Consider the following 17,296-nt stretch of genomic DNA (forward strand, 5'->3'; position numbering starts at 1 on the left):
AGTGAGTGAGTTGGGTTTAACGCTGCTTTTAACAGTATTACACGCACGGGTATGGTGCTGACAAACCTAGAAACATAATCGGGGCGAACCGGGATTCGAACCCACAATCATAGGTTTCCGGCGTGCCCAAGGGACGAGGCGCCTGAGACGACTGGGCCACCCAAGCCCCCGGACGAAGCTGGATGCGACCCATTAATCAAAAGGGACACTGGCACCACAGTTGTGACATTGCACGGTCTTGGAAAGAAATCGTTTATATTTTTGTCAAAGAAACATTGTGATGCTGAAGACAGAATGGGTAATCAAGATGGATCGAACTGAAGCTAACGTCGCTTGGAATAGTTTTTCGTTTAAATCACTTCTTGTCAGCTGAAGGAAAAGTAGGGTGGATGGGAGCGTCATTGGACATAATAGAACGGTGTACTGTCAGGTTATTCTCTTGCGGACTCGTTAAAGGCGAACAGTTACATTCGGCGATCGTACGATGGTCGGAGCGCTCACCTTCCTGAACAAATTATCAGTGGTACCATGACTGACAACCACATGCCATTCAGCGATGCATATGTCTCCGTGAAAGATTTTTCATCCAAACTTTGTATATGTATTAACCAAACTTTGTATACACGCTTCAAAAAAAGTAATACACAGATAGACCTAATAAAGTCGGTATATTTATTATCATAGATACAAATATGAAATTTTGGAGCTCGATAGTCACATACCGTCGTTGTACGAAGGCATTGAAAACTGTTCATTGTCATGTCACATAAGGCCACAAAGTTGCACTGACTGGATCAGTGTACGAATTCTGTCCTGCGGAATTCTGCGCCATTCTGCTTGCAACGCGTTGGCCAGTTGTGGGAGTGTCTGTGGCGTTTTCTGACTTGTACACGTCGATCGAGTTCATCCCAGAACTGTTTGATTGGGTTGAGATCTCGACGGCCAGGACAAGACGTTGATGTTGGTATTATAAAGGTAGCCTACCGTGACGAGCTGTGTGCGGTGGAGCGTTGTCCTGTTGAAATAACCCCCTCTGGCGGTCAATGATTGCAAGAATTTGAGGTTGAAGACCCCCCCCCCCCCCCAGAAAACCATTCTTGCAGTAAAAGGCGACTATACCTGTCGTAAGAGGCGACACATGGGATCGGGTGGTCAGGCTCGCTGATTTTGCTGATGCATGTCATCTTATTCAAATTGCGAAGATCGATGCTTTTGATATCAATCACTGGATTGTCTGGTCCAGACTCGATTATTTACAGTGTGGCATTAAACAAACCAACAAACTCCGATGTTATACATGCCATAAGTTTGACCTGAGATCGCCCTGGGATTTACCAACACTGTGGTGGTAACCACAACAGCTACGAATGGAGGGCAGATGTCAAGCATGCCAACTGTGATGGCAAACGTGAAAACCTCATCAAAATCTTGTCTTGGAAAGCAAATGTAATCACAGATTTTGAGATGGAAATATCAGGATTCCAAAAAAACAGTTGCCATCAACCCATACCTATACTGCTAAGGTGTCTCGTTCTTTTTCGACTTCATCGATTGAATGTCAGACTGAGTTGACGTGGGTTGAGCCAGTTGACACTTCATGTGTCAGTCACACCAAGATATCAGATTGCCAGCCAATTCCAGTTCAAGATCCGATACGGTTGTTTTCGGACCTCCTGAATGAAACTGCTAATGAAACAATTACGAAGTCCTCTGCAAATCCACACATTCGTAAACCATGGTTTAACAATGAATACAAATAGGCACGAAAATGAGAAAGGTGAGAAATATTTCCGCCGTCATGATACAGTTCATATTTTAGATGAGGTTAAAATTTCAAATGCAAAGTACGACGTGCCTTTAAACCAAATAAGCGTCAATCTTGGAGCAACTGTCTTAACAAAATCACTGCAAACACGAAAACGTCGTTGTTTCTCGTCGTCATTGGACGAAAAATGCAACGTTATTCGGATGCTATCTAACCATCGGTTTTCTGTTCAAATAACATCGTTACTTGACATCCGAATTTACTGGAAGAGAAAGGTGTTATCAAGCTCCTCCCTTTTCTTGAATGACGTTGTCAATCAAGCCACAGCTTCTACCGATATTTCTATCTCTCAGATTTGATTGGTCAGCACTCGCGTGTCACATGACATCCCTGAGTAGTAAGGCGGTGCTCGTAGCGCTTAGCGGAAGTGCTGAATTCAACCGTTATACGCATGCCTTATCCAAATTTTCCGTTCTCTGCGTTATGCGCCTGTCAGTCAGTCCCATCTGTATTCGACCGCCTCGGTGGTCTAAGGGTAGAGCGTCTGCCCGGAGAGCGGAAGGTCCGGGGTTCGATCCCCAGACGCGTCATAGCAAAAGACGTTAAAAGATGGTACTTCTTGTTACCCTGTCTGGCGCTCGGCATTAAGGGGCTAAAACAAGGACTGGTCGGCTCTGAGTCAGTATACTGTGTCTGAGTGGGGTATTCATGTTAAACTGCGGCAGTGTGCTAGCAGTCAGTCCGGACTAGTACAAGCAGCCACACACGCACACACACACACACACACACGTGCATGCACGTCGCTATATAAGTGCAATAATCTTAGACGCGACGTTAAACCCAGTTTCACCTCACCCAGCTGTATACCTGTGTCAGACGTGTAAACAGATACTTACTTCGGTTTGTGTGAGTGAGTAAGTTGGGTTTAACGCCGCTTTTAACAGTATCCAAGTCATATCACGGCGTGTCAGCTTAATGTGGGAGGAGAGTCCGAAATGATGCAGATCTCAGGCTTTTACCACTTACGGTGAAACCCACGAGCACGGGTATGGTGCTGACAAACCGGCGAACCGAGAATCGAACCCACAATCATAGGTTTCTGGCATGCCCAAGGGATGCAACTCTCCACAGCGAATGGCGGCGCCTTAGACGACTGAGCCACCCGCGCCCCCTATTTCGTTTTGAAGTGATGTTGACTTTTGTATTATTGCTTACCGAAAGTGCAGCATACGCATTTGAGACTTTAACTTACATTGTACTCTGCAAGAAGTATTTCCTTGATATGAGCATTCTGGAGTCCCTGACCTGCATCCCTAAGTACGTATTGGCTTGACCTTCCATGAGATACTCAATAACTCCTCCCCCAAGAAAATTGACTGATCCTGTCTCCTCTACCTTGCCATGTTTCAGATGAAGAATGTCCAAAGGACATGCCGAAATCTTTAGAAAAAGACTCGACAATGAGAATCTGTTTTTTGAGCGTGGGTCCTCCAGTGGCAATATTATTATGTACAGATGTCTGAGGCTGTATACTGGCCTATTCCAAAGAATTTTGTATATTTTAATTTCCATGACGCCCTCTACATATTCTGGGTCGTACCATGGATGGATCTCTGTGCCAAAACCACAAGCATTGCGAAGACGGTAATAAAATGATCGCGCCCTTCCATCATGTCGCTTACGATGCCGTGTTTGTGTCTGGTTAGGCTCATCATCAGCTCAGGGCCCTTGCCCCCTCCACACACAGCCCAGACAGCGAATGGGACTTCTCCCAGGAAGCGCTGCCTAATCAAACCCACCAAGAACTTTTCGGAGAATGTGAAGACTCCCCAACACTGCAACCTTCTGCATTACCCAGATTGTCAGAAGGGCTGTATTCCTGGTAGCAAACCCGGGTACTCTCTCAATGTCAGTCAACAGATTGGGAGGCACCGAGAACAATGGGGAGTCGGTCAACTTGGTACTTGGGATGCAAGCGATGCATTTTCGATAGCGAAGTCTGCATATTCACATTAGTATTAAAAGGGACAGAAATTATTATTATTATTATTATTATTATTATTATTATTATTATTGAAGAAGATTGTATACATCTGTCAGCTTGGGGATGTCGAAACATTTGTATATTTGTTCAACCAGACTCGCGGTCATACAACTGAAATACTGTTCAAAGTGGCGTTATACTAATAAGTGAGTGAATTAAAATGTTACATAGCATCGGCAATATTGCAGCCATATCGCGATGAGAACAAGTTACTGATGTCTAAATTCCTGTCAACATCTGACAGTAAAAAGGTAGGTTAAATGTCACATAAGTATAAAAACAAAAACAGGTAACGTTTAAAACATCATTCTTCTCTGCACTTGTAGTCGTATCAATTACAAGTAGGCTATCGAACAACTTGACGCCTGACCTTTTAACACACTTTAAAATGAACGACAAGGCTGCTCATTATGTCGAAGTGTGTTTATATAATGGACATTCTACGCGTTCCATGTGGTTTTTTTTATGAAAATTAAATTATGGCCAAATAACCCATCTCTGTTCAGTTGTAATCAAATAACATTAATGTGAGTGTTGTTCTTACTGATTTTGACTCACCTTACTCATTAACTTTGTTAAAATTCTCAATTTATCTTTAGACTGGCGTCGAGAATCAATATAGTAACTTTCCAGTCGATGGAAATTTTGCTCCAGTAAATGAACAGACCAACAGCTGTTGGAGTACCATTTGGTGAAACCCACATATTTGGTACTTTGTTTGTTTGTTGTTTAACGCCGCACTCAGCAATATTCCAGCTATATGACGCCAGCCTGTAAATAATCGAGTCTGGACCAGACAATACAGTGATTGAAATGAGCACCGATCTACGCAGTTGACAAACGATGACGTGCATCAAGCACGTCAGCGAGCCTGACCAACCGATCCCGTTAGTCGCCTCTTAGGAGAAGCATAGCTGCCTTTTACGGCAACCATGTGGTGCTGAAGATCAATTCTAACCCGGAAACTTCACGGGTCCCATTTGGACAGACAATGGTTGGGGAAATCATATTTTCGGATTGCATTACAAATTGCAGCGCCCTTAACCTCAACAGTTCGTGAATAAAAGTGACAAAACTCTTTTCATGATCATAGGATATCGCTGTAAAAAGAGCCCGACTATGTCACAACCATGTGTCTGTAAATCACAATCAAATCGTGAAACGTCACAAGTAAACTGGCAGTATTACAGACAGGCCGAGAATTGGAAGACCCAACGTCACGACCCCGCAGTGAGACCGGTATTTACGGGTGCTTCACCTAATGTCCAGATTTCTAACTGTGACGTCATCATCCGCAAACAGCCTTGGACATCTAGTCAGCAGAGTGACCGTTGCTGGACAAATCCGCCTGTATGGTCTCCGTGCCTGTCGACCTTTCAAGGGCATGACGTTAACGTTTCTACACCGACGTCACGTATTGTGATGGGCTAGGACTGTACAGCAGTGGCAGCAGGGCAATTGGCGAAGAGTGTTATTCAGCGACGAGAGTAGGTGCCAGCTCTTAAAGTCTGACGGCCGGATTCGAATCTAACGACGACGTGGTGAACGGACGGCACGCTGTTGCGTCCAAGAAGTGTAGCCTGATGGAGGTGGTAGTGTCATGATCTGGGGTGGCATCTGCGGAGACCAGAAGACAGATCTGGTCATCATCGACGGCAATCTCACTGCACGTCGTGATTGATGAGGTGTTGCGGCCTGTGATACTGCCTTTCCTGCAACGACACCCACGGACGCTGTTTCATCAGGACAACGGCACACATCGAGTCACTGGCGACTTTCTGAACGCCAACAACATGACCGTATTACAGAGGCCAGCCAGATCACCGGACCTGTCGCTCATAGAGTACCTCTGGGACCAACTTGGACGCAGGATTCGGAAACGTCAACATCCGCTATTGACGAGGGATGCCTTGGCAATTGCTCTGCAGGAGGAATGGCGTAGGATCCCTAATCATGGTGTCAGGAGACTCGTGTACTCAGTTGGAGGTCGTGTTAGGGCCTGCATCGTTGCTGGAGGGGGTCAGATCCGATACTGAGCCATGTGTGTAGCACGTGACGTCGATTCTGCGGGTGTGATCGAATACTGGACAGTGCACCCAGTAACGTGTCTGCAGACTACATGCTTTTTTATCTTATCATTTTCAAATACCGTTTTTGAATAATTGTTGTTTTTTTCATTATAAAACATCAACTGTTACTAAATTTTGCGTCTGTTTTGTTTCGGACCAGAAAATTGTTTGGTTTCGGGTTTTTTAACGGCGGAGGTCACTTTGGCTATGACTAGTAAATTGTACCCTCTATGTTGTTGCTTGGTTGTTGTTTAACGTCACACTAAGCAATATCCAGCTTTATGACAGCGGTCTGAAAATAATCGAGTCTGGACCAGACAATCTAGTGATTGATATCACGACCATCGATCCACATTTGGGATACGATAACATGCATCAACCAAATCAGCGAGTCTTACCACCCGATCCCATTAGTCGCCTCTTACAAGCATGGGTTGCTGAAGACCAATTCTAACCCGGATCTTCACGGATCCCTCCCAGTAGATATTCAGGTGACCCGTGAAGATCCGGGGTACAATAGGTCTTCAGCAACCCATGCTTGCCGTAAAAGGTGACTATGTTTGTCCTTAAAGCCGACTAACGGGATCGGGTGGTCAGACTCGCTGACTTGGTTGATGCATGTCATCGATCCCAATTCCGTGGATCGATGCTCATGATATTAATCACTGGATTGTCTGGTCCAGACTCGATTGTTTGTAAATAGAGACCGCCGTCATATAGCTTGAATATTGCTGAGTGCGGCGTTAAACAACAAACAAACAAACACACCTGCCACAATTTGACATTGTGTGTGTAAACGCCCCTAGCGTTCAATAAGTTTTGCAACTTGGGCATTTGTGTTTATATATATAGTGGTGTTTGTCACGAACAAAACATGTGTTGGAAATCCCGAATCTATTTCCTATCAAAGACGGGGCCAACTATATATCTGCCACAACGAAGATGTCAGCGTCAAGTAAAGACACATGTTTTGTAAAGGGTTGACCATACCACACATCACGATAGTCACGCAGCCATCGATCGTTAACGTTTCTCCCATACAGAAAGATTCAGCTCAATTGCTATGATTTGTAGAACCATGCCCTAGCTTTCGCTACAGGGGATTTCATTGGCTCCTGCATATTGATCCGGAATCCTCAATTGTCTTTCCTCCCAGCCTCAGTACGACCACTGTTATTAGAGCGCTGCAGGAATCGAGGGTTTAGCTCGTCAATTCGTCAAAGTGTGAGTAATGTTCCCAAAGGCCTCTGGAATATAAGATGTTCTCAAGGTAAGATATGAAATTTTAATGTTTTAATTTTGCTTTGTTCTTTATTCCACCTATATGACGTCGGTCTGTAGCTAATCGAGGCTGGACCAGACAATCAAGTGATTGACATAATGAGCATCGACCTACGAAACTGGGATACGATGACATGCATCAACCAAGTCAGCGAGCCTGACCACCCGATCCCGTAGTCGTCTCTTACGACAAGCATAGTCGCCTTTTACGGCAAGTATGGGTTTACGGGTAATTAATCTTGCAATTCCCGGTTAGAATAGCAAGGTCGTAAGAGGACTTAATTAGTCGGGTGGTCGCCATGCCATGGAACCTGTTAATAATATCAATCACTGTTTTGTCTGATCCTGACCCTAATCTACAGCCCGCCTTCGTACAGCTGAATTCAATATTGCTGAGTGTGATTTCAACCAATAAATGGTTAAACATGCACTTAACAACACCAGCGACAGTCGCAGCACTGAGATTGCTTGTGAAAGTTTTATATCTTTCATACGGTTGGCTTTATGTTAAGGAAGAATTTGGAAGAATCTACCACCGCTTGAGTAAAGTTGGTACTAACTAAGGCATAACCTTTTTTCCTACCAGGAATTTATGTAGAGTATACAGTCTGCCATCCCACGCCTTGAACCTACGTTTTTGTTTCTCCCAACAAAAAATCATAGTGTACGCTACTGCTTCGACCGACTCGTGAAGATCCGGGGTAGAATAGGTCTTCAGCAACCCATACATGCCGTAAAAGGCGACTATGCTTGTCGTAAAAGGCGACTAACGGGATCGGGTGGTCAGGCTCTCTTACTTGGTTGATACATGTCATCGATCCCAATTGCGTGGATCGATGCTCATTATGTCAATTAGTGTATTGTCTGGTCCAGACTCGATTATTTTACAGACCGCCGTCGTATAGCTGGAATATTGCTGAGTGCGGCGTAAAACAACAAACAAACAAACAAAACTGCATCGACCGGCTGCACAATGTACGGGTATATATCAGAAAATCAATAGGTATTGAAAATGGTAAGGAACACTAGTACTGTTTTCTTCGCACTACTTCAGCGATGAATCATGGTTATAATTTTATATGCCATTGACAGTTATGGTTCAGGAAAGAAAAATAGAAAATGAAAACAAAAAACATTGATCAGATAAAAAAAATAACCTCCATTTTCACCTGTTTTTTGTTTGTTTGTTTTAATGGTAGTCTGAAATTGCTTTTATCTGACGTTTGATCGTGATCAAAACATACTCGGAATAGTATAATGTAGGGCTGGGACGGGTAACTCGGGTACTCGTGTGGGGTGGGTCCTCATCAGTAGGACCTGGCCACCCACAGTACTACCCGAACCCGTGATATAATGTTTAATGACAAAAAAATCACTATAGCTCAGTGGTTACACTACAAGTAGCTAATGTTCGCATTTCTTTCTGACAATGCACACATTCCTTCAGTCAACTTCAGTGTACGCATGATTTGTTTCATACAGGGGGCACGAATGGCCCAGTCGTCAAAGGCGCCGCGATTCGCTGTGCAGAGTTGCATCCCTTGGGCACACCAGAAACCTATGATCGTGGGTTCGAATCCCGGTTCGCCCCGATTATGTTTCTAGGTTTGTCAGCACCATACCCGTGCTCGTGGGTTTCACCGAAGTGGTAAACGTCGGAGACCTGCATTACTTCAGGCTTTCCTCCCACATTAAGCTGACACGCCGCGATATAACTGGAATACTGTTAAAAGGGGCGTTAAACCCAACTCACTCACTCACTCACTGTTTCATACATCTATTTCAACAGTTTTTGCCAGGGCTACGGTATAACAATTTCCACTCAGACATTTTGTTCCCAACTCTTGAGACCTACAGTGGGTATCCGGGTAGGGTCGGATAATAGTGGGTCGGGTACCCGGGTAGTAAATTTGGACCCGTCCCCGCCCTAGTGTAATAGATTCTGATTTTAGTAGATTTTAGTAGAACTTTATTGTGGTTATGTTTTTTTTGCTTATGAATGTGCTAATTGTTCCTACCGAAAATACACATTGTGTTGTGTCATAGAAAAGCATGTCTTAGCACGGTCGGTCTTTCAATATGGGTAATAATGTTGTATATACTTGTACAGTGAAACCCGGTAAGCCCAGACCTCGACTCGGATATACCGCTTTACGGACGGTTCACGCAAATACTTTACTCCTAAAGGATTGCATGGTTGTCATGATGAGGTGAGGTGAAATGGGGTTTAACGTCGCGTCCAAGATTATTGCACTTATATAGCGACGTGCATGCACGTGTGTGTGTGTATGTGGCGGCTTGTACTAGTCCGGACTGATGCCGAGTTATAGTGCTAGCACACTTGAGATACCATGCCGCAGTTTAGCATGAATACCCCACTCAGACACAGTATACTGACTCCGAGCCGACCAGTCCTTGTTTTAGCCCCTTAATGCCGAGCGCCAGACAGGGTAACAACAAGTACCATCTTTTAACGTCTTAAAAGTCAAACCCCGGACCTTCCGCTCTCCGGGCGGACGCTCTACCACTGGACCACGGAGGCGGTCTTCTCCTTAAGGATTGCGTGGTTGTCATCATGAATGTCACGGGAGCGTATTGTTTGATATCGATGCCACTGTTGACGACATTCTAGCAGTATTACCAGAGAGTGTAGGTTTTGTAAATGTTTGTTAAGCTCCATTCGACTTTTTTTTTTATTGACCGTATCAATACAAGGCAATTGCGAGTCAGTGCTAGCTATTATTCTCCGCATTCAAAAACAATAGTATGTTCTTTCTTTTGTACCGCGCTCGACAAACTTCAACTGTAACACGGCGCAACGTTATTATCTCATCATGTCTCAAACCGCCAGTACACGATCAAACATCAACAACATCACCAAGCGTGATCTCCCTATTCAGTGACTCAGACAAGCAATATGATAATGGAACTTAAGCCGGGTCCAGTGTTGGTAGCAACATTACAGCAACATGTGGACTCTTGGCAAGTTGGTTGGTTGGTTTGTTGGTTTGTTGTTTAACGCTGCACACACCCATGTTTGTCGTAAAATGCGGACCCGTGAAGATTCCGGGGTAGAATAGGTCTTCAACAACCCATGCCTGTCGTAAAAGGCGACTAACGGGATCGGGTGGTCAGGCTCGCTGACTTGGTTGATGCATGTAATAGCGCCCCAATTGCGTGTATCGATGCTCATGATGTCAATCACTGAACTGCCTGGACCAGACTCGATTATTTTCAGACCGCCGTCATATAGCTGGAATATTGCTGAGTGCGGCGTTAAACAACAAACCAACCAACCAACGTAAAAGGCGACTATACTTGTCGTAAGAGGCGACTAACGGGATCGGGTGGTCAGGCTCGCTGACTTGGTTGATGCATGTAATCGCACCTCAATTGCGTGTATCGATGCTCATGATGTCAATCACTGAACTGCCTGGACCAGAGTCGATTATTTACAGACCACCGTCATATAGCTGGAATACTGCCGAGTACGGCGTTAAACAACAAACAAACAAACTAAATATTTTGGCTGATGTATGAATAATATATAGAGAAAGATGTAATATATTAGATTCGTTCCTTGTATACCGTCACGCCTTAGGCCCAAAGGACAATGAAAAGAATCTGTTAAGAACACATTAATTCAAGAATAGTAAATAATCACCCACACCCTCTTAAAAGGACTAAGCCAATGTGCTTTGGGTATAAGGATACGTAGCTTAAACTAATGTTTGCCGTTAATACTTTACGCTGCGAAGTGGCAGAACGCTGCTTGCTAATGTAATCCTTTTAAACATGTCTGAAGTTGCACCTTCCTGCCGACATCAATACACCAACGAAGGACCGATTATCGCAGTAATGGATACATTAAATAGGAACAATGTAGCCGCAAGTTCTAAACTTCAATGTGGCAGTGGTGTACGGCTGTGTTATTGATGACGCAGACTGACTTGTCAGTATGTACCCGAGGGCGACATGACATGGGTGTGATGAAAACTGGTTCATGTCCACACTCAGTCAACAGGAATACAGATTTCCATTTCTTTTAGCAATTAATGTTTTGTACATTAAAAGTGAGTGAGTTAGTGTTAACAGTATTCCAGTCATATCATGGCGTGTCAGTTTAATGTGGGAGGAAAGCCCGAAGTGATGTTTGTTTGTTTGTTTGTCGTTTAACGCCGCACTCAGCAATATTCCAGATATATGACGGCGGTCTGTAGATAATCGAGTCTGGACCAGACAATCCAGTGATTGATAACATGAGCATCGATCCACGCAATTGGGATCGATGACAAGCATCAACCAAGTCAGCGAGCCTGACCTCCCGATCCCGTTAGTCACCTTTTACGACAAGCATAGTCGCCTTTTACGACAAGCATGGGTTGCTGAAGACCTATTCTACCCCGGATCTCGAAGTGATGCAGGTCTCAGACGCTTACCACTTCGGTGAAACCCACGAGCACGGGTATGGTGCTGACAAACCAAGAAACATAATCGGAGTGAACCGGGATTCGAACCCACAACCATAGGTTTCTGGCGTGCCCAAATAACGCAACTCTGCTCAGCGAATCGCGGCGCCTTTGACGACTGGGCCACTCGTGCCCCCAACATTCACGGTGAACATGTTTTGAACAACAAGTGAACATAGCAACATAGCAACTTTTGCAAATGATCATACTTTATAGGACATACTTAATCACAAATGTTTGACCGATATAAACTATGAAAAACGAAAATAGCGTGAATTAAACGATAGAAAATGACAGGTGAAATCGTCCCCAAAATGAAAACAATTGCCCACACTGGGGTTAAAGGGGGTTCCCGATGTTCGACGCACTGTACAATTTTAAAGGTCATGACGACAGGACCGACGCCCATTTCCGTCTCGGATTTTTTAATCGCATTACGGCCTTTTTCTGTCTGCTCAACCGTTTGATCATCGTGTCTACGACGTCGCGTCTTAAAGATCATTGCGTTTAAAAAGCGACGTGCGTGTGTGTGGCTGCCTGTACTAGTCCAGACTAATGCCGATTATAGTGCTAGCTCACTGATCTCATGAGATACCATGCCGCAGTTTAACATGAAAACCCCACTCAGACACAGTATACTGACTCCGAGCCGACCAGTCCTTGTTTTAGCCCCTTAATGCCGAGCGCCAGACAGGGTAACAGCAAGTACCATCTTTTAACGTCTTTTGGTATGACGCGGCCGGTGATCGAATCCCGGACCTTTCCGTTCTCCGGGCGCATTTCTGGTGCCCCCCGCCGTGATATTGCTGGAATATTGCTAAAAGCGGCGTAAATTCATACTCACTCACTCACGCTCTCCGGGCGGACGCTCTACCATAAGACCACGGAACCAGTCTAAATGTATCAAGGACGCTATTAGTATTCTAAGCTTGGGATTCGAAGGTCAAGGTCGGGTTCCCTCGGTCCAGTCCCATACCACTAGCTTTAAAGGAGATTTACAGTTAACTATAGATAAGGGATTAAATCATTCATAAATCGTACAAAATCAAGACTTAGTATATTGAAGGCAAAAAGTGGAGGGTTGACTTGTAGACAATCGCTGTTACTGTATAGTGTTTGGTAGATTACAAGCGTTCGCCTTTGCGTCACCCAGCAATGCCATTGATGAAAACTTTGAATTTTCGCTCACTAGCCCTAAACATGTTCGTCCATATCGATATGGGGAAGTGGTTAGGCGAAATAGTCTTAGAAGACGAGGGAACACAATCTGGTGTTTAACGCTATTCTGACATTTCTAAATAAAAGGGATGTTTATCAACAAACAAAACATTGTGACATTTATTCTTGTGTAAAATGTGCCAGGTGCAGATTGACGCCTATCATTGTCAAAACATTGTTAATTGGGTTGTATTCATGGCAAACAATAAGCACAGAGTTATTTAAGCTAAATTTGTTTTCTACATAAATGAATGTCATGTATTAAAACTGTACTTTCTTGTGATAATACTTTGGTTAATACTGCCGTGCTAATGTGACCGGAGTGGTTTTGGTGAATAAATCACGCAAATGCAGGTTGATGTTCAGATGTCGGTTGTTTAATACGTAAAATTAAATGAACGGAAAAACACAGAGTTAAAATATAAAATACCTACACATACAATAAAGCATTACATAATAACGTATTAACAAATATTAGAATCTTATATGAACACACATATTACTATAACCAATCTTAATTATTTTTATGTCATTTTGCTCTAAATATCAAGGAACATTTAATAAACTGACAGACATAGGTTATCAACGGTGGGAGAGTGGTGATAAATGCATTAATACATAACACACCAGTCCAGTGCATATCAACATTAATACGTGTAAAATATACTGATCTTCACCAAGTGTATGGCACTGTGCCCTATGATGTCGCAACATCATACAGATAGTTTGACTTGCTGGGACACACCTGAACCTAAACATATATATAACATAATTACAGTGTAACATCTTTCATCAATAATTTAACATGTTAGGTATATACAATAACTCTAAAACATGAATTCTTATCACTCATTTCACCATACATTCATTTATACATTCGCTGTGCAGAGTTGCGTCCCTTGGGCATGCCAGAAATCTATCATTGTTGGTTTGAATCCCGGTTGCCCCGATTATGTTTCTAGGTTTGTCAGCACCATACCCGTGCTCGTGTGTTTCACAGAAGTGGTAAACGTCTGAGACCTGCATCACTTCGGGCTTTCCTCCCACATTAAGCTGACACGCCATGAAATAAGTGGAATACTGTTAAAAGCGGCGTTAACCCCAACTCACACACTCATTTATACATGTGAAGATGCAGAACTTTAATTCAAAGGTAAATAGCTCCAGTATGTACTCATACTTAGTTACACAATCAGTAAAGTAACATCAACATGAAGATGCTATTTAAGATTAGCTCCATGTATGATTAACATACTTACATCCCTGAAGTATTTAAGCGAACCTAGTCCTACTACTTTTACTTGAATACGATAACTGATTGATATATACTTATTACACCTAACAATATAAAAACTATTAAAAGAAGTTAAGACATCATACAAAGGCACCTCAGAAAACCCCTATAATAGCAAAACACGAAATAAGAACACATAAATATAGAATTCACACATAAACTAACATGTGATAAATGACGAAATATTTTCAGCGATGAAAGGAGACCTAACTTCATTGCAGACTCACATGCAAGTGCAAATGCAAGCTGACCACTCCCATAAGGCACCTTGTCACTGAATCTCAGGGGCTGGGGCTAGACAACAGATACCATAAGACAATAGAGAAGGCAAGCGCAAAATGTTGCTGTAATGGTGAAGCAGGCTAGATTAGGGATTAAAATATAAGCTGACAATAAAATGCACTTGATGATATATACATAATTACACACTACTACAGAAACAGTTATAATGATATGACTTCATTGATCAATACAGAGACATTAGTAGCAGGTATTTAGCTTACTACACGCCCAGTGACTCCACTCATCAAAAATACATCCATCATTATATCATTGACTACCATATATTTTTAAGAGTTCCAAATGTATCACTTATTCTAATATTATTCCAAAGCATCCTGTTGATGAGGACAACATGTATTTATCACGCCGATTTCTTTTCCCTTTTCAAGTAATAAAAAATTATCTTTCAGACAGACGAATCTAAAATAGGTCATAGACAAAACTCTTTGGATTATCAAGTTGTAGCACATGTTGGACTGGGATCAATTTCAATCAATGGAATCAGCATCACGCAATGATGGTCCTAACACTTAACCAGAGGAGGACACTTCCCTGGAGCACCGCTTGATTCTAGAATTGCTTGTATTTATTTGGCCAGGATTCAATTTAAGGACCCTCCAACGACAATACTAAGGAAATCGTGTTAGGATAGTAGCAAACAAAGTCATAGAAACGAACCCAATGGATTTCTTGACTCTGGAATTGTTTGGTAATTTCGGAACGAGTTAGCAGGAACATGATCGCTGAAGTGAACATTCCTCGATATTCGATAGTCTTGAAATACTAGTATTTACACGGTAAATTAATTCGATAAGTATGGCTCAGTAAGAGCACACCCTAACGCATTCCCTTCAATTCTATGATTTGCCGCGAGCCCGTTTCTTTGTCTATAATGCGGATTGATTAAATCAGACGGAACAAATATTTCCAGTCCAACATCATGATATTATTGCCGCTTGACAATTGTAAAGAAATATCAATGTTTGATATGTCATGACATTTTGTATTGCAATTATATACGTTCTGGGCGTTTATTTTTATAAACACGTGTATATGTTTTATAGCACATACGATATTAGAAAAAGCTATATCGAACAGATGTGTAAATTTCATCAGTCGTCTAAGGCGCCGCAATTCTCTGTGCACGTCCCTTGGGCGCGCCGGAAACCTATGATCGTGGGTTCGAATCCCGGTTCGCCCCAATTATGTTTCTAGGTTTGTCAGCACCATAACAGTGCTCGTGGGTTTCACCGAAGTGGTAAACGACCGAGACCTGCATCACTTCGGGCTTTCCTCCCACATTAAGCTGACACGCCGTGATGTAACTGGAATACTGTTAAAAGTGGCGTTAAACCCAACTCACTCACTCACTCACTTTCATGGACAATTCATGCGCGCCAGTTGAAATCGTACAATAGACTATGGATGTTGTGGGGAATTTTAAGATGTCTCTTTTATTGTATTTATATATGAGCAAAATTTGAAAGTCGAGTTCTGGTATAATAAATAATGTAATAATTTTATTATCAGTGTTTCGAAAAGTCATAACTAGTGCAATGAAATATGTTTGTCAAGGGTTGGTTTGTTGTTTAACGCCGCACTCACCAATATTCCAGCTATATGACGGCGGTCTGTAAATAATCGATTCTGGACCAGACAGTCCAATGATTAATATCATGAGCATTGATCCACGCAATTGGGATCGATGACATGCATCAACCATGTCAGCGAGCCTGACCACCCGATCCCGTTAGTCGCCTTTTACGACAAGCATAGGTTGCTGAAAACCTATTCTACCCCGGAATCTTCACGGGTCGTTTGTTTGTCAAGGGATATCTGAAGATGTACAGAAACTGATAACTTGTAGTGAGTCACCGAAGCTGGGGAAGCAGTGTCACGTTCGAATGTTATTATTCCTGTGCATATATTACTTTACACTTTTTTTATTTTTCCACGTTAAGCTTAACAAAGGAAATTCATACATTTACAAGTTGCTTGACCAGTATACCTCGTGTGTATCGTTACGGGTTAACCATGACAGCGCTCCCTTGGCGAGCTCATTCACGCGAACAGTAAATTACGGTAATCATAGATGAAGCCGTCGGGTACATCCGCACTGGCCTTTGTTCTCTTGGTCTTTCTATAAATGTTTTGTTACCAGCTGGCGCAGGTTTGACCATAATCTAAAACTGAAATTGGAATCAACTATTTTCTTACCACCTGCTTTGTGTAGTCAACTTTGACAGACTATGGCAAATAACATAGCCGGAAATTACAACATCAAAATTGTGGTTAATTTGATACGTGTAGAGCTGTGGGCGTTGGTCCTCGGCACGCTTGCTTGAATAAACCCTAGTTAAGGACCTCACAGTTCTCTCCTCTCTTGTTTCAAGGCCTGATAGTAACTTGTTGTTTACAGGAATGTCGCAGGCCTGATCGTTCGAGAAGTTTCGGGAGGGGACAATTTGTTAAAGGCTGGCTATATAAAAAGCGATAAGAGGGCGAGTCGATGCCCTTTCGAACCTGATTTGTTTCTGATCTGTTCCCCAAAGTCACATACAGACTATCACATGGAGGTGAGGTGAAATTGGGTTTATCGTCGCGTCCAAGATTATTGCACTTTTATAGCGACGTGTATGCACGTGTGTGTGTGGCTGCTTGTACTAGTCCGGACTGATGCCGATTTATAGTGCTAGCCCACTGAGATACCATGCCGCAGTTTAACATGAATACCCCACTCAGACACAGTATACTGACTCCGAGCCGACCAGTCCTTGTTTTAGCCCCTTAATGCCGAGCGCCAGACAGGGTAACAACAAGTACCATCTTTTAACGTCTTTTGGTATGACTCGGCCGAGGATCGAACCCTGGACC

The sequence above is a fragment of the Haliotis cracherodii genome, unplaced genomic scaffold (genome assembly GCF_022045235.1).
Source record: "Haliotis cracherodii isolate W230 unplaced genomic scaffold, xgHalCrac1.p SCAF_7, whole genome shotgun sequence".
Lineage (NCBI taxonomy): Eukaryota > Metazoa > Mollusca > Gastropoda > Lepetellida > Haliotidae > Haliotis > Haliotis cracherodii.